Source organism: Mesocricetus auratus, unplaced genomic scaffold (genome assembly GCF_017639785.1).
Source record: "Mesocricetus auratus isolate SY011 unplaced genomic scaffold, BCM_Maur_2.0 Super-Scaffold_100008, whole genome shotgun sequence".
In the NCBI taxonomy this organism is placed as follows: Eukaryota; Metazoa; Chordata; class Mammalia; order Rodentia; family Cricetidae; genus Mesocricetus; species Mesocricetus auratus.
In genome coordinates this window covers 2395570-2414008 of record NW_024429192.1, presented here as the reverse complement: position 1 = coordinate 2414008, position 18439 = coordinate 2395570, and the positions used below count along the sequence as shown (strand labels likewise).

At 47.3% G+C, this 18439-nt stretch overlaps 1 protein-coding gene across 5 annotated transcripts in view; it reads right to left on the bottom strand.

The window, feature by feature from the left end:
• Nucleotides 1–14215, bottom strand: part of Erg (ETS transcription factor ERG) — a 208968-nt gene extending 194753 nt beyond the window's left edge. For 2 of the 5 annotated variants that reach the window (XM_040750404.1, XM_040750407.1), the window contains exon 1: nt 13901–14215. The gene's annotated coding sequence lies outside the window, so the exon portion shown is untranslated. Of the gene's footprint in view, nt 1–12877; nt 12948–13900 lie in introns of those variants that run through there. The other 3 variants (XM_040750410.1, XM_040750409.1, XM_040750406.1) reach the window with 3 other exon arrangements.
• Between the last annotated feature and the right edge of the window lie 4224 nt (nt 14216–18439).

The window sequence follows — 18439 nt, the reverse complement described above, 5'->3', positions numbered from 1 at the left end:
AAATTACGTTTCACTACCTCAGATGGGGGATTTATGGGACGGTTTAATTGCTAGTTTGGGGGAACTGAGACCTGAATGGGGAAGGTGAAGCCATCTTTCTGGACAAGCTCAGGGAGCTACGTGTACCTTGTGACCCTCACCTGCAGCAAGGGAGGGCACACATCTTCAGGGAACACAGGACATAACCCTGACTCCTTTGAACTGTGGCACATGCCACAGACAAGAGGGGGCTGCTTCCTGGTTCTCTGATTTATCACGGCAGGCAAATATGTGTCTTCTGGCAGGACCAGTCTTCCGACTACACACACAAACAGCAAAAACGTGTGTGTGTGTGTGTGTGTGCATGTGCGTGTACATGTACATGCGTGTGCATATGCAAGCCAGGGTGTCTTCCTCAATCTCAATCATTCTCCATCCTATTTTTTGAGACAGGGTCTCTCAATGAACCTGGAGCTCAGGGATGCAGCTAATCTGGCTGGCCAACAAGCCCCAAGGATCCTTCTGTCTCCATCTCCAGCACTAGAATTACAGGTACAGACTGCCACATCTGCCGTTTTACACAGGTACCAGAGAGCTGAGACAGGTCCTTGTACCTGTTCAGAAAGAACTTTACCAAACTAGCTGTCTCCCCAGTACCCAGAGCTAATTTTAAACTGTGGCTTTAGCACACCTTGTTCTGGCTGTGATCTGACAGAGGTCAGCTGTGGGATTTTCCACTCGTGGCTTCAAAGCACTTTAAAAGTTTCGTGTTTCGTGTTTTTAGGTGATTGGGTTTTTAACGTCGCTAGGAAATATAGCACCCTCATCTCTGCAAGATGGCCGTGCCCTGTGTATTCACACAGACGGTTACCACTGGGGGTTTCTTCTAAGGGGCTCTTGCATAGGCTGTTGGCTTTCTGAGGGGCTGAAGATGGTTAGCCCCGAAAGTGACCAAGAGGAGCCCAAATACAAAGCCAGACTCTTAACGCCTCTGCCCTGGTTTCTCAAACACACTTTCCCTTCATGGGAGCCTGGCTCTCCCTCACCCACTTTCCTATTTTTGGCTCTTGGGTCATTTCTAGTAACTGCGCTTAAGCGATCCTGTCAGCTCCAGGGCGTGGGTGGTTGCTCCACTCTGCCGTGCACAGAGCTCCCTTCCAGCTCTGAGTCAGCTGCCGTCTCATGAAAATACTACTCTCCGGTCATTTTCATAAGAATTTGTGCTGGCGTGGTCTTGTTTCCCTTGACGCCAGCCCAAGTGTTTTTCTCTCCAGATTGATTTTTTTTTGGTTGAAACTCGGCACGTCTGCTTCATTGTTGTTTGTTTTCTAGCCTATTTCCATTTTTACTGGAGGGCAAACATCAGTCAATGCGATCCAGCTGCAGGAGCGACCGAGCCACACGACCTGCGTGTGGATGTCCGGGGTGAGCTAGGAGTCTCCGTGAAGACAGGAAATAAAGGCAGGCCCCCTCCCACAGGGGACTCACCCAGCCGTGAAGCGCAATGCTCTCTCTGTCTCGGGGGACAGTCTTTCACAACCCCGTTTGCCAATCTGACCTTGCACGCTCTGAAAAAGTACCCTGGCACCTTTCACCGTGAGGAGTGCACGGCCAGGAACTACGTAGGTTGTGTGTGCACACACCTGTGCGTGCGCGGAGTGTGGGTGCTTGTGCCTGTGTGGAGGTGTGTATGCAAACGGAGGCCAGAGGTGAACGTCAGGTGCTGTTTCTCAGGTCTGCTGTCCACCTTCTTATATAAGACAGGGTCTCTGGCTGGGCCTGGAGCCCACCGACTGTACGAAATGAAGAGGCTAGCAAGCTGTGTGGGGTCCTCTGTCTGCCTTCGTGGAGCTAGAATTACAGATGTGAACCACCAGCCCTGGCTTCTTACCTGGGCGCTGAGAATCCAAACTCAGCAAGCACCTTACCGACTAAGCCATCTCCCTCGCCGGATTTTGTGTGTTTAATGGGGGCCCTTTTGGAAATGCAAAGGCAACTGCGCACTGCCTCGGCTCTGTAACTGCCTAAAGACAAGGGTGTGAAGCGTAAGAGACAAAACCAGAGGGGGAGGGGAGGAGAAGCTTGGGACTAGGAGGGAGAAAAAGAGGAAGGAAGGAGGGAGGGAGGGAGGGAGGGAGGAAGGAAGGAAGGAAGGAAGGAAGGAAGGAAGGAAGGAAGGAAGAAAAAAAACACAAAACCTGGGAAACCGATCTTCCCCTCTTCCCGGGTTAATCAGACATCCTTACTGAGTATCTCAAAAAAAAAAAATCCTCAAGTATGGCATGACTCTTGTTTTTGCTTGGCAAACAGAGACTGAGAAAATCGAAAATCTCCTTTGCAGGACAAATCTAACCCTGACGTTCCTCATCTCTTCTCTGGTCATCTTTATTCATAACTTCTTGGGGAGCCGACTGCCCCCATACTCTGTCCCACCCTGTGCCCAGAGAGAAACCCCCATTGTCGCACCCTCAGTCCTGAGGTCATGTGTGTGAGGGCTACCGAATCCAGAAACACCCTCACAGAGAGCTCCACGTGTAACTTATAGAGGAATGGTAGTAAGTAGAATATGGTTTTTTTTATTGTACTGAAAACCCCAGGCTAAGGCATATTTATGAATAATTATAAAAAAACAGAAAGTCCTTTAAAAAAATCTCTACCATCTTAGAAGATAGCTTGGTAATCTTCTTGGCTCCGAGGCCTCTGGCCCCTAACCCCCTCAAAGGGTCCTGATACCCAATGGGAATGGCCAAAGAACACAGCACCTGCCCCCAGAAAATCTGCTCCGGCAACCCCTCATTCCCAGACACAAATTTCCATGAGAACCAGACACGGGACAGAAAGCAGAGGCAGGATATTCTGAAGGCACGGCAGATCTGCAGGCTGATTTCATTAGACCCGAAGGCTTGTTTCTGTTCATCCCTGTGTGTTGACTGCAGGTAAAAACTCTGCTGACAGTCTGAGGACAGTAGGCCCCACATCTCACAGAGGAGAGAGCTGTGGGAAGAGACGGATGAAAAGGCAGAGGCAGAAATCTATGAGCTCCGCTGTGTGTGTGGGGTGGGGGGTTGGGGGGGAGCAGGAGAGGATTAGCCATGATCAGATGGCTTTACGAGGTGACTCGACTGGGTGTCACTTGTAATGTCACTGAACTCACCCACGCATCCCTATAACATATACATTGCTCAGCCTGGAGGGAAAACCCAGCCCCGTGGCTCCTATTGCCCCAACTTTAACTAAATATAACAGACTCCAAGAGTCCAGTTTAAGGCTTCTCACACCCATAAATGTGGGTCTGTCACCTCTGTTGTCCTTCAGCTGGGAACAGCACCCATGAGCTGGTCATCCTGTATGAAGCAGTTGTGCTCCAGGGTCTTCCCTGATGATGTGGCAAACAGTCAGCCCACACACAGAGGCCACGCACACGAACCCCTCCCAGCGAGGGCACGGACAGTGTGGAGGCCCTGGTTGCTGGGATGGGAGGCTTTTTTTTTCCAGAATGAGCAAGCGCACATGGCTTCCATCAGCACAGTTGGTCTTGTGTTCACCGTGTTTAGATCGCCGGCCTCACATGTTTTCGTATTCACACATGTTCACACTGAGCCTCGCCCAGGTGACATTTGTTTGAGAAGTCCCTATGTGTTCTGGCCTCCTTGATGCGGCTCAGGATTTTAAATTAGCTCGTCCTCCCGAGGGAAAATGACTTAAATGGATGCCGTACCGGCACCCCACTCTGCCCCCACCTCCGGTGTGTCTGGGAGCAGACAGCAGCTACCTCTAAAGGGCCTTTCTGCCCGGTAGCCATTGTCATGTGGTGATGACACAGAATTGAGCTCAGGATGTAATCCCAGCACTTGGCAGGTGAAGGGTGGAGAGAGGAGGATTAGGGCTACAAGGCCAGCCTTGGCTACATGGCAAGTTTGAGGTCAGTCCAATACAAATCAGATGGTATCTCATAAACACACATAAACATACATACATACATACATGCATACATACATACATACATACATACATACATACACACACACATACACACACACACACAGAGAAGCAGGAAGGACTATGAGATTCTACTCACTGCCTCCATTTGAAGGCACAGGAGTCAACCATCCATCTAATAAAGTGCTGCTCGCCCGTCTGCTTTCTAAGTGATTGACAATGAAGCCAGAAAGAGACTTTGACAGTGGGCCTAGAATTGGGGGGGGGCGTGTCTTTTGTTTAAGAATCCAAGAGATAGTCTTCTCCATTAATGTTTGGCCACCAACCACTGCCTGATTGAGGTATAAAATTTGATACAGCGATTAGAGTTGAGAGAAGCCTTGCATATTTTACTTAACAGTTTTTTAATGGTTCTTTTATGGTGTGTACGCCTGCAGGGAATAATAAACCAGGGCAAGAGAATGAAATCCCCCGGCTATGCGCTGGCAACAACAGGAACACCCACCTACGGGGAGCCCCGAGCTAAGAACTGCTACACTCCAGGCATCAGTGCTGGACACAGGTTTCTTAATCTGAGGACAAACGGGCTAGTGAAGATTTGCCTTTGCCCAAAAACCAAAGGAAGCTCTAAAACAGGCACGGTTTAAAGGGTAAGCTAGCCAGCGACACAGAGAGGAGAGAGGAGCAGCTTAAATCAATTCTGTAAGACCCAGCCCTGTAAACTTCGGTTTTACATAAAAAAGGAAGACCCGCTCTCCCTTGTACTTTGCACTTGCCTTTACCAACGGTGAGATCGCAGTGTCTGCAAAGTGAACTCTGAGGTGGTCCAGTCCACTGATAGGCTTTCATTCGCAGGGCTACCAGCCCTTTAAAAACCACATCTTCGAATGATAAATGGTACGGTACTCAGGAAACACACAAAATGAGAGCTGTGTCATGATGCTGGGATTACATTTAAATAGCGGGTGCCCACTAATATTTCATGTGCATGAAGCTGTCAGGGCATGAGTCCCACGGAGGCAACACCGTTTGTTAACTGGGAATATAAAATTTCAGTCTGGAAGCATGAAGTTAGCACCTATGCAGTCCTAGGTTCAATCCCCAGCACCACAGACTTATTGATAATAATTGATGATGATGATGATGATGATAGTATGAACTGACTCAATAGGAAATTATCAATATATTCTCCTTCCAGCTGGGAACCTGCAGATGCAGTATCCCAAAGACCCTCCCTTTGTCTAGAGCATCCTGGCATGGGTGCAATCTCCTCAGCAAAAATATTTGAAGCCAAACTATAGTCTTGGTTACATACTATCCACAAACTTAGTTAAGAGAGATAGTTACAGGCATGCCACAGCTTCCTGTGATGAAAGTGTTCTGGTAGTATTCTCTGTTGACCTCAAACTTGATCTCATAGGTATATTTTAGGTGGACGTTATTCGTGAAGATACAATGTTACAAAGTTTCTGTTTTGGTGATAAGGTGATTATATTGAGCTTTAAGGTTGCAAGCTGAACATTCTAGTGATACAATGTCCAAAATGGCAGCCAAGGCCATGTGGCTACTGTGAGACTCCTGGTGGGATTATGCTGTGGGTGGGACCCACACATACTGGATCTAATACCGAAGAAAAAAAACAGACAATGCAAACTAACTCATCAGTGTTGCTACATGAGTTACACTGGGAATGGTAGTACTTTGGTTATGTGCTCTGTGAGCTACAGGATTAGAATTAGTTTCTCCTTCCACTTTTCTCACAAGTGTCTCCTATAGCATTTTAAACTGCACAGGACTGGAGTTCCATCTCCCCTGCCCAGCACGGCTAGGATCTCCCACCACAAAGAAAGGTATTAGGATGGCCCTTGTAGTTAACTACCACTGTCACTGAGCTGCAGTTGGTCCCCCGAGGCACACCTTGCTGTTCTGAAAACTGGGGATGGCGCAGGCATGGCAAGGGTAACCTGTGCCCTCTGGTGAAGTGTTGCCTGCCACTTTCCACAGCACCCTTCCTTCTCCTTCTCTGCCACAAATTTGCTTCTTTCAGTTCTACTCTTGGGTTATTGAAGTTGGTGTCTAGGTTGATCCCTCCGAAACCCAGGAGGGACTTGGGCATTTCTTGCATTGTGTGTTAGCCAGCCCCATGGTTCCATATTGCCCACAAGCCTACACCCACTGAGCCTGCCTCTCCCAGCCCTCTGCAGGCCACTGTCCTGCTACATGTTCTGTCCAGACCCAAGACCACCCTGGCCTGATCATCTCTTTGGCTTTGAAGAGCACTTACTGGTCCTCCCGAGGCAAGGACCAGAGGGCTCAAGTTAGGATTTGAACTATTGCATTTATAATCTAGCTTGTCCCCCCAAAAATGGTGTGGACAAGGACATATGCAATTTATCAAAGAGCTCTAAAATACAATGGATACAAAATATATAACCCTGAATCTAAAGTGAAACAACCAGGAAGAATGCACAGGCACAGTGGCCGAGAGGGGTCTTAGTGGGGTCGTACACAGGCCTCGTAAAATGCAGGCTACCCAGAGACACAGAGAATATTCTAAATAAATTGAATCCAGTGGGAAGAAAAGGCTGCGGCAAGAAGTTGACCCAGCAACAGAACCCACCCACAGCCTTGCACCGGGCTGATTCTAGCACAGAATCAATGGAGCCCCCTGGCACCCATCACATAGGAGCCAACGTAGATGCTGGAACCCATCCATTTGTAGTCACCCTATTTCATAACACTCACGAGTGTGCATCTATCTCCTTTGTATATTTCTGTGACATGCGTGTGGCCCTCTTCTGGAAACTATGGCATGTAAATTCACACACACACACACCCGCCCCCTTTCTGGTTTCACTTCTGTAGTAAACTACCCTGACCAAAAGCCACATAAGGAAGGAAAGGACATGTTCTTGTAATCCCAGATCAAAGTCCATCACTTTAGGGGGAGTCAAAGCAAGAACTAAGCCAGCCAGTCACACGACTTCCGCAGTGAAGAGTGTTGAGCAGTCACGACCCAATTTGTATCTCCTCTGCATGCCCTGCATTCTCTGGTGCATCGGGGATCCTGTGTTAACGTCCATCTGAAGATAACTGCCACAAAGTTCCTGCGTCTAGAGCATCCTGGCACAGGTGCAACCTCCCCAGCAAAAGGTATCTGAAGCCAAATGAGCTATAGTCTTGGTTACATGCTGTTCATACAGCTAAAGGAGAAAGTTACAGGCATGCCATAGCTTTCTGGACTCAGACAGACAGGTGGACAGATGGGCTGCTTGCTGGAATGTTCTAGCAATTCCCAATGAATAATTCAACAGTTTGTCTAATCTCTGGATATGTTCCATGCTTTAGTGATTTTTGTTTGATACATGCTCCCCATTTGACCTTTAGGACAGTGCTTGAATTTAACAGGAGACCAATAAACTTAAAACATGTTTCCAAGTCACTCAAAATTAATGAAGAAAATTTAACATGATTTAATGCTTAATTTTTGTTAGAAAGAAAATAACGGTGCTAACCGCATGCCACACATTCACTCTTAATGTGACCCGGCTGGGTCATAGGGAAGGCTTTTATTGCTTTTATCTCTAGATTTGCAGTTTATTTACACGGCACTAAGAGGAAAATGAGCCATTTTGAGTCATTCTGCCTGATCGCCTGTGTTTGCAAGTCTTGGCAAACTGAAAAAAAAAAAAGACCTAGGTTCCATCACAAGACATTATGACTTTAGAATTGTCACTACCCCAGCTGCGATACATAATCCATAAATATCTCTCTGTCTTGAAGGCTGGGGTTTGGGTGGGTCTCAGAGTTTAGGGTAAATGCTGTTCATAATGCTGATGCAGCATACATTTTTTGGGGGGGGGAGCTTGGAACGCTTCTTGGATTCGGTCTTAATTGTCATTACTCCTATTTTAAAACCCTGCAGTAAAGAAAGTCTTACTGCCAGGATCAAACAGACCTGGGGGGGGAGGATTTTTTTCTCCACCTTTGCTTACTCTGTCATCCTGCTGCTGTGCGGTGGTGCGCAGCAAAATCAGCAAGCCTTGCACAAGACGGGTTTAAACTCCGCGCATTACAGACCCAGATTTGCCCCGTCCGTGGGAGGATCACAGGGCTCGGTGGGGTTTAAAGCAGGAAGCCTTTCAAAGCGTCCTCCACCTGCCTATGTCTTTACAAATTGTTTTCACCTCGCTCACCACCCCCCCACCAAGAGGAGTCTTTGCTTTCTGAAATGTTTAACTTAGCAGTTGTCTGTTCAGATCCCGCGAGTGGTTGGTGTTTCAGAACATCTCGCTTTACTGGTGCGGGCTTCAGTCAGCTTGTGTCTGGGCATTTGCATGTCTGCCTCTTCAAATGTCTCCCCCACCCCCAGTGAACCACATTCAGTCTTGGGGGTCAAGGCCTCCCCTCCCCCACGTTGTATGGTGACCATCACCTCCCTCCTCCTGCCGGTCCCCCTTGCAGTTTCTTTCGCCCTCATTGACCGGAGCTTCTAGCAGGATTCTGTGTATCGGTTACACGCAGAGGTGGGTTTCCAGAGGAACTCTCTGTTCCTAAAATCCCTGCCTCGCAGGAACTTACACTTCCCACCTCCACCCTCGCAGCTAAAGGCAGCAGAATGATGCCAGCAGCATGCAGCCTGCTTCTCCATCCCTTATAAACTTACCATCAGTGCGATGGCTACAAATTCTGCCTCGATATCACCCCTGCTCTGCCTGCAGCAGTGCTGAGGGCGTGCCACGGTATCACACAAACTGTCTTGTAATGGGGGGGGGACCATATAGGATTCTGATAAACTAGGGAAATGGCTTAATTCAGCAGAATTCCGTCGGGAGTTTGTTTTCTTCGGGTTCCTGAAAGGCCCAGTCACATCTAAGAGTGCTGTCGCTTGCTCCCTGAGGTCCAAGGCAGCACCAACAAACGTCCAATTAATTCTTCAGCTGGTGGATTTGACCTTGGGTTCCCTCTCCCCAGTCTCACTCAATCTCTGCCCGTGCTGGTAACTCGGGAAAGGTGGAGGGATTTACAATCCTCGGGCAGTTCTGTAACCTGCCTGTCCAGGAGAAACTTCTGCTCAATACCAGAGAGCCAGGCCCCTCCCTCCCTGCTCTCAACCTGGGCAAACACCTTCACCACCAAGAAGGACCACTGCCTTTGGAAGACCCAGAAAAACACCATTTCCTCTACAATCTCTTTTTCCCCCCTTTTGGCCAGAGGATTATTAACAGGAAAGAGCAACTGGGCTTGGGAGATAGAAAGTGGCCATAGCTCTTGAAATTCCAGTGGTCTGATTATGAGGGGCACAACAGACTGTCCTGTGTCACGCAGGACTACTTTCCCATCGTATGAAGGTAGCATGAAGAGACCAGACCTCCTAGGAGCTTAGGTTGCTCTTATCGCCCAAAAGAACACAGAGTGCCAGCAACGTCTATCTTGTCTAACATGGAAAGATACTCAGAACCAGACATTCCCACCCTAGATGCAGCTACGGCCACACACTAGTGAACGTTCCTGAAAAGTAACCACACAGACCCCCTTTCTAGTACCCACAAAAGCAGCTCTCTGCCGTGTCTCCCTCTGCCTTCCACTTCGCAACTGTAATTCCATTCATGAGCCTCGGAAATCTGTAGACCAGCATTCCCAATTGGTGTCAGGAAAAAAAAATTAGTCCTTACCCAAATCGCTAAGAATCACTTACTGAAAACAAGACAATGACAGCATCACCGAATAAGACTTCTCCACTCTGCTCCCTGCACACAAAACTTCCTCACTTTCTGCAAGAACTTGGGAGACCTTGCCAATGACGAAAATGAGGGATCCCTGTTTTTCAGAAGGCGTCCTAGATTTGCCCATCATGTTTCCCTGCAGTGGAATGGTGCTTTTTTCCCCCCTCTAAAGTGTGTTTTGCAGGAAGAATTACTAGAAAAAGGTTGGCCCTACAGAATCACATTGGAGATGAGGATGTACATGAAAATCAAGTTTTCAGTTAGACAGCTCAAAAACAAAGCTTTACATTTTACAGGAAACAACTACAGACCTACATCTAAAAAAAAAAAAAAACTTTGAACATGCTAACAGTTAGCCCCAGGTCAAAGCTGGTGCCTATTTCTTCTGGATCAGAATTTTTAAGTGGCAGATAACTTCATCTAAACAGCTTGTCTCATACACTTGTAGACTAGTGCCTCATGTGCAGCCTGTTGAGCAAGACTGGTCTTCCTGCATGCATGCACACACCTTGAAGCATACTTTGTCCTTTCTGCATTAGATGATTGTTTCCTGTACACAATCAGAGCCTTCCTGGCTATGACCAGCCACTACAAAAACAGAAGAACTTAAAAGTTAGTTCAAATCCAAAACTTAGACCAAGAGCTCCATTTTTAGAGGCACCCTCTAATTTCTTGCTGTTGTCTACATTTTACTCGAACTTAAATTTAGGAAAGTAATTTTAGCTCTCCTGCCTGCCTTTCACTAAGGTCCCCAGATTCCCAAATACGAACCATTGAATCCTCTCTCTTTGTGACACTAAAATGTCTAAGATAAAGGGTAATGTTGAAGGGAGGAACCCACCCTGGATATTTTTGCAAAACTAGTTCAGATGAGAGTAAGTAGACCTACAATAACTCCCTTGAAGTAGCCAACTGGAGAAGTCCAACGGGGACGTTGTATAGTTAACAACTAATAACCTGACCATGAATACGGGCGTTGGGAACACTGATGAGGAGATCATCTAGCAAGTAAGTAAGGCTGGTACATTCTGTGTGAGTGACCCATTCCTATATCGACAGACCTCCAAACACCACTCACCAGGTCACCACAGAGTAATTCCGTCACCTGTCTACTTAAATGGCGAGCCAGCACACCAGCTTATGTCTCCTAGGAATACTGATCCTGAACTTAATGGCTCTACAGATTCAAGGTGAAGAGCGTCACTCTGTCTCGAAGGCACTTCTTCTCGGGAAAGTCCACAGGACTACATGTGTAGGGAAAAGCAGCAACAACCCCAAGAGTTCTGCTACACTTGGAACCCTGCATCTCAGAGAGAAAATATGAGGAGGAACGGGAGGGAACAAAATACCCGCACTCAGAAACACAGCCTACCTAACAGCAGAGAGCTCAGTGTCACAAAGCAGGGGCTCTGTCTTTAAGGTCCCTCAACCACCCGTCCCCCCCAGCAAGAGGTTGGTGTCCCTCTGTCAACACCTCCTGAATGGAGCCCTGTGACAGAGCAGGCACCATGACACTGATTCAACCTGACAACGTCTTCCCATAACCCCGGGCTCCCATGACCAGTGCAAACCTGCAAACTTTTGTCACCGGGGAATAATAAAGGGTTTTTTGAAACATTAACTCCTGTGTATCTTGAAATAAAAGCTCCCTTTGGTTTGATTTTGTTTTGCTAAGCTAGTAAGAAAAATCAGAGCTAATATTACTTTTCGAAAAGGAAAAGTCCACTTCTGATCGTGAGACATATTTAATAAACACACAGCATGCAGGACTTTAACAGGTTAAGTTAAAACCATTTTGGACATATTTCTGAGACAACTTACTTCTTAGATACAAATCTGCTATGCTCCTGGGATCCTTACCATACATAAAACATCTGATTTTTTTTTACGATGAAAAACTCAACAAGGCTGTTTTTTTATTTAATATCACAAAAAACCTTCGAGGGAGGGGGAAGGATGTTCACACGTAGGTGTGCATGCAGCTCTGTCGTGCCAGGCAACTGATGACAAAGGATGGTTTTCAAAATCCTAGTGGACTGGTTAGATAAGTCACCTAGAGCTTGTGATCAAACAACAGGTAAACATGAAATGGGTCCAGATTCACCTGGATTTTTTATATCAAAACAGCATTAAGCATAAAGCTACAAGATTGGTGTTTTCGGGGACACTGGAATTTTTATATGCACTAACAAATCTCTCCAAACTTGGAACTCTCACTTTCTAGTTCCGCGACAATTCTCTAAAGTCGGGGACACAAATCGGACTGGAATTTCCAAACCTCAAAGAGCATTTGTGATGTGCCTTTAGCTCATAAAGCTTTACTGGAGAATTTTAAAACTTTGCGTGTTAGCCACAAATTGATACAGCACAGGCTGTGTCCCACAAAAAAAATCATCGTTTCGATATGAGTAGCTCACTGTTTGACACCACTTATTTCAGGTCTTTGGATGGGATTTTATTTAACGCCTGTGTCCTGACAGTCCTGGGAGAGCGCAGGGCTCCTGAACTTAATACCAGCAGAGCAAGAGTTATGAGCTAGGAATGTGACAGCTTTTGGTCCAGAGGCTCGACTCCTTGTAGAGAATGAAAGATGCTTGAAAAGGCTTCAGTGGCCGCTCAACTCGGTCCTGGTATGTTGCCCAGCCCAGGGAAAAACAACAACAACGCATGGAAGTTTCCCCACACTTCAAAGTTACAGACGCGCGCAAAGTGAAATCTTGGCTCCTATGACAATCTGGTCTTGAGAATAAACGAAATCATCCTTACACCCACATTAAAATCTCGCGTCTTTCTGGAAGTTTAGTCTGCTGTTAAGCCCCCAATAATAGCACGTAAGCCTTATCCTCAAAAAACAAAAACATACACAGGCATCTGTCCACTGAGTAAAAGCGATAATTAGGATTTCAGACTGAAAAGAACAAGGCTCACTGATTAAAAAGAAACTACAGCTACATCTGTAAACATGCCCAGTTTTCCAAAGAAGGCGGCAACCAGGAAGCATAAACTCCCGTGGAGGGGAAGATGGAATGAGGGCACACAGCTTTAACCTGGTCCGGAGCTGAAGGAGAGCAGTGCACTTAGGTGTCACCTCCAGAGCCTCCCACCAGCAGTGACTGACAGGCTGCCCTCCCCGCGTGACCATGCCCCTGTCCCAACACTGTTGCTGGAACTAACAAGCCCACAGCCACTGTGGTCCCGCAGGCCCCTGCCACCACGGGACACGGAGGACTTACCCAGAGTCCAGTGCTGTGGTCGGGGGAGGCCGGGTCCAGCTCGTGAGTGCCCGCGCGTGTCCGCGCCCGTGTGTACCCACGCACATGCTGGGCCGGGCGGCACTGACTGGCAGGGTGCTAACTGGCTCAGTTCATGGAGCCGCGCGGGCCTGGGGAGGCTCCGGCTCCCGCCAATCGCTGAGCAGGGCCGGCCAGAGGCCCCGCCGGGAGTGCGCCAGGGGGCGGGGCGGGGCGGGTGCGCGGGATGCGGGGGGACCAGGTGCAAGTGCGTGGGGGCATGTGAGTGTGTGTGTGTGTGTGCGCGCGCGCGCGCGCCGGCCCCAGTGTGAAGGGAAATCCTCTACGCGGCTGCGGGACTGTGTGCACTCGTGTCCGTGAACGCCAGGGGGCTCGTGTCCAGCGTGGGGAGGTTTGGATGGTGCGCCCCTGGCAGGGTCGGCAGGCAGTGGGCTGAGTGGTGGGGAAGAGCAAGAGGAGGAAGGGTAGAGCACCAACCATCCTATGGAGCACCCACCCGGAGGGAGCTAGGAGCACTGAGCCAGCCCAACCCAAAGGAACCCAGACGCAGTTCCAATTCCGCAATTCCGGGATCCAAGCTGTGCAGAGAAAAGAGGGGGAAGGCAATGGGGACCGGCGGGACTCTGGTAGGAGGTGGCGCCACGGAGGTGCTGGCTCCTCAAAAGTCCTGACTGCTTTTAAGTAGTATTGTATTTTTCACCCGGTCTGGTTACAACATAAAAGTTCGAGTGCTGCGTGCGGCTGCAGAAGTTTAAAACAACCTTAGGGCTGCCTTGAATGCTGACTGAAAGGCCTGTCCGCTTTTCACCAAGAGAAAGGGGTGGGTGCTGAGGCCACCTTTAAAAACCCAGGAACTACCTGCAACTGGAATCAGTAGCAGGAGGAACCCGATGCAAGGATGCTGGGAGGGACAGAAGCTTGGTGACAGCAGAGCCTGGCCACCGCTCCTCAGATTATCTAGGTCAGAAATGAATTCGGACATCAAAGTCCCAGAGTCCCACTTACCAGATGCTTCTGCTCCGTCCTCCTGTCCCGTGGACGTCACAACCTTCAAGACCACTGTCTCTTCGAGGTCTCTGGGAACCGATCCCCCAGCGCCCGCCAGCATGTTCTCCCCATCCCGACAGAGTGAAAAATACCCATCTCCCTCCCTCAACTCACTTTAACGGCCAAGAATTTCAGCAAACAGCCAGAAAGAAAGCTAAGTCGTCGTCTTCCCCCAACACACACGCCCCAGGGAAGGAGGCGAATAAGCACACTCTTTTAATTTGAAAAATAGTAATTAAAACTCCTTCAACTTTTAAGCTACGCAACATAATCTATTAATTGGGCGCTATTAACATGCCGTCTTACTGAGCTTAGCACACAGAAGTCCGATTGTGACGGAGGGGTGTTTTCAATGAAAGCGGAGTTATTTTAACTGCAGACTGTTTACTTTTCTGTGGTTTAGTCTATAACTTTCTCTTTTTCTTGCTTCAGAATTCTGCTCCATGAAGCAAAGCTCTTAGCTCCCAGACATTCCAAAAAGTCTGCCAAAATAATAGAAAAAAGAGAGGAGAAAGAGAGCGAGAGGAAAGAAAAAACACCCAGAGACCCCCAAGTCTGGGTCAGGCTTAGGGTTGTCTGTGGGCAGCAGCAGCATGCTCCTCTTCAGGTACTCTGCAAGCTTAAAGAAATAATAATGAAATAAAATAAAACCATCAGTTCTCTGTTTGCATTTGCTAAGGGGGAAAAAACAAAAATGAGTCCAAGTGGTTGAGTGCAGAAACTGTCTGTTCCAAAACCTATGGGTTTCAACGTGACCTTTAGCCCTACAGATGCCAAAATGGGCTCATTGATCTAGCTAGACAACAAAATGTTTCCCTGTAAGACTGTCCACTGCCCACATTTGTAAACTTGCTAGGGCACTTCTTTGTAATTTCTAGACCAGGCAGTGCATCCTGGTGGTTCTGGCACAAGCCCATGTCTCTCCTTGGGTGGACAAGGAGGGAGAGAGCAATAAAAAAAATAAGTATTGAAAATGAAGTTTCTAACATGCTTGCATCGTTCTCTGTTTTGTATGACTGTGGGTTAAGGGTCAGAATGCACAGTCAAAAGTTAGTGACAGGGGTCTTTCCCTACACTGTCAAAGTAGTCTCTAAGCACTGTGTGTTCACTGGTAACAATGTATTTGTTTGTTTGTTTGTTTGTTTGTTTGTTTGAAACAGGATATCTATCATGTAACCCAGGATGGCCTCAAACTTACTATGTTACTGAGATGACTCTGGACTTCCTCTTTCTACCCCCTGAGTGCTAGGATTAACAGCATGCATCACTTTACCCATTTAGACAGTACTGGGGACCTAACCCAGGATTTAGTGAGTGGAGGCCAAGCCCTCCGAAAACTGAGCTACAACCCCAGTCCCAATTACACATGATTTACAATGTCGTCATTCATGAAGTCTTAAAACTACTAGACTTGCCTCTCCTCTCCCCTTAATTATCAAAAGTACACTTGGGCTCTTTATTTCTGTCATCCAATTATTCTGGATTGAAGTCCTCTGACTCAATTTTATTCTCTTGATTGCTGATTTATAAAACTTGCCACAGGAACCCCTTAACATTTAGGGGAGTACATTGAAGTCAACAGATTGTGAACCCATCTGGAGAGCTAGGGAGCCCAGGGAATAGGAGCCTCTATTTTTTTAACCCATTGCTGCCCTGGAATATTTCTCAATCCTCAACAGCCCAGATGATAACAATGATATATATATATATATATATATATATATATATATATACAGAGGAGTGCATTATGAGTACTCATTAATCAATGGACATGGTTTAAAAATAATAATAACAAAGAACCATCATTTCACAGAGGAAAAGACATAATTTCACCAACCCAAGCTACAAAACACAATTTGACACAGGTTCATTTGTGAGGTTTCCCCATTCTCTAAAAGATCCTGTACCCAGAGAGGGATCCCTTAAATGGAAAGAACAAAAGACAAACAGGGGATGAGGGACAGGAAGGAAGGAAGGGGAAGGAAAGAAGGAAGGAAAAGGAAAGAGGAAGGAAGGGAAGAAAGGAAGGAAGGAAGGAAGGAAGGAAGGAAGGAAGGAAGGAAGGAAGGAAGGAAGGAAAACACTTATGCTGAGCCTTTTCACTATGCGGGAGCCTTAACTTTGAAGGCTCTTACAACCCCAAACCCCAGCCTTGCACAGAGCTGACTGCATCCCCTCCTCCCCGAGGCTCATCTTGTAGTCATAATTAGAAAGTCCTTTCTGTCTGCTCATCTAATCCCTGCCATGGCCTCAGCACTGTCGGGGTGATGGATGGCTGAGGCCAAATAGGAGGAAATCAGTTGGGATGGGGTGAATTCGTAAGTTAATTTGTGAGGTCGGCAGAACACAAAGATGGGTGCAGATGGGCTCACTCTTCACACAGACTGAGGACAAAGACAAAAGTCACTCTAATTAAGTTAAAACATCACTTAAAAGGATGACTTTGAGGAAAGTTGCTCGACACATCCCAACAGAATTAATATTCTTAAGTATCTCATCCAAGGGCTGATCGTCTTCCTATATATAAAGTTTTGTGGTCCGTCTAACTCTTTTTAAAATCCCTTTCATCCAAAAGATGTTTTGGATTAATTTAGGCATTTGTCACTGGGTAATATCAAGTTCCTTTTCAGCGGAGTGTCTTGCACTGCGTTGTCACACCTGTTAAATATAAGTGTCTTTTCCTTTTGATAGCCTAAGAAGGGCCTTAAAAGGTTTACGTCCTTCAATATGGAGATTTAATTGTTTTGCCCATCATAAAAATAATCCCCATAAAATTCAAATTGGGGGTATTTCAAAGCTGGAAGAGCTATTGAATTGGTATGTAAAAGTCGCAGTTCAAAAAGCCTCCCACTTTTAATATAGCAGGCACTGCGTTATGAGTTATAAAAATCCCCCGGTTATCATTTTGGAAGGTCTGGTCTTTATTGTCCTTGCCTGAATGTCTTTGAGCTTGCTTTATGGCCCAGCAGCTCTATGAGGGCATGTGTTAAATATGGGAAGGGTAGCTATCCCCCCTGCTGCAAATGCTCATGAGGGGGAAGTCTGTTCCAGCTGAGGTCTGGAGTGGGTCTTCTCACACCATCACAGAGGGGTCACTGGTGAGCTCCAGGGTGGCGGGAGGTACCATCTGAGGATTGCCCTGCTGGATGCCTCAGTCCCTCCCCACAGCCCCTATTGGACCAACAGGGGCTGCTCTCTCTCTCTCTCTCTCTCTCTCTCTCTCTCTCTCTCTCTCTCTCTCTATCTATCTATCTCTCCTGGAAATAGGTCAAGCTTGGATGAAGGTTAGCATCACTATGGGGAGGGTCTTCTCCCTCAAATGCCAGTCACACAGACACCACCATACAAAGGATGCAGGTATCAGAAAGCTAGAGCCAGAGGCTTTGTATGTGTCTTCCCTGGTCCCTCTCTCCAACAGTCCACTCACCCCAATTTCTGACGGCTGTCATTGACAGATGGATGCACTCCCTTAGGGGAGTCCTCAGTCTTCTCCCCCAGCGTGACTGTTGAGCTATTAGCAACAGCTAAGAAGTCAGGTTGGAAGGGGGGGTTGTTGTGTCCTTCCAGACAAACTAACGCTGTGCCAAGCTCCCCATTACTCTTCAGTCTGTCTCAGATGCAATTTGTCTGCAGCCTGCGCAGCGGTTCCCAATAACACATGGTAACCACAAACTCCTCCGTAAAAATTGCATAATGCATAATTCCTATCAACTTGCATAATGTGCGGAGGAAGCTGATGTGAAACACATTGTACATCTATCAATGAGATTTGGTGACAGGGGTTATGCAAAGCGGACCCAAGACTCTATTTGTATCTCTAAAATGGAATTATCTAGAGTGCAAGAAGATTTGTCCTGGCTCTTCTGATGATTACATTTGGGCAATTCACTCAATACGACAACAACTCTATCTTTAACAGGCCTGTCACGTCACATGTGCTTTAATAATGTGATCCCCCCTCCCAAGACCAAAAATAGTTATTTCTCTAAGAGGTTGAGACAATTTCCTCTTGTTGATTTTGTGTTGATACGCAGACTGGTACAGTACAGTAACACAGGTAAAATCAATTATCACTATTACTTGATCTAGCTCTCCTTGTAAGTTGTCTGGCTGTCAATGATGGTGTTGTGCCCAAATTCTGAACGCCAAAATCACCAAGAGGCCCATTTCGATGCAAAAGCAAAAGAGTCTTTTATTGTAGGTGTTTAACAAGCTACATTAGCTCGGGCCCTTCACCCCGCCACCATGGCGAATGGCTGGAGAAAGACCCCGAGCAACCTCGAGGCAGGGACCTTAAAGGGCAGCGTAAGGGGAGTGTCTAGGGGTATGAAACAGTCTCAGGATTGGTGCGATTCCAGGTTTGGGTGACCTGCCCTGTGTTGATTGGTCAACTGGTTGTTATGGCCCATAGGCCCTCCCAGGGCGGTTGCTATGTTCTGCAGGTCACTATTGTGCACTGTCCGTAAAGCACACCCAGAGCCATAAAGCACAGCCTCG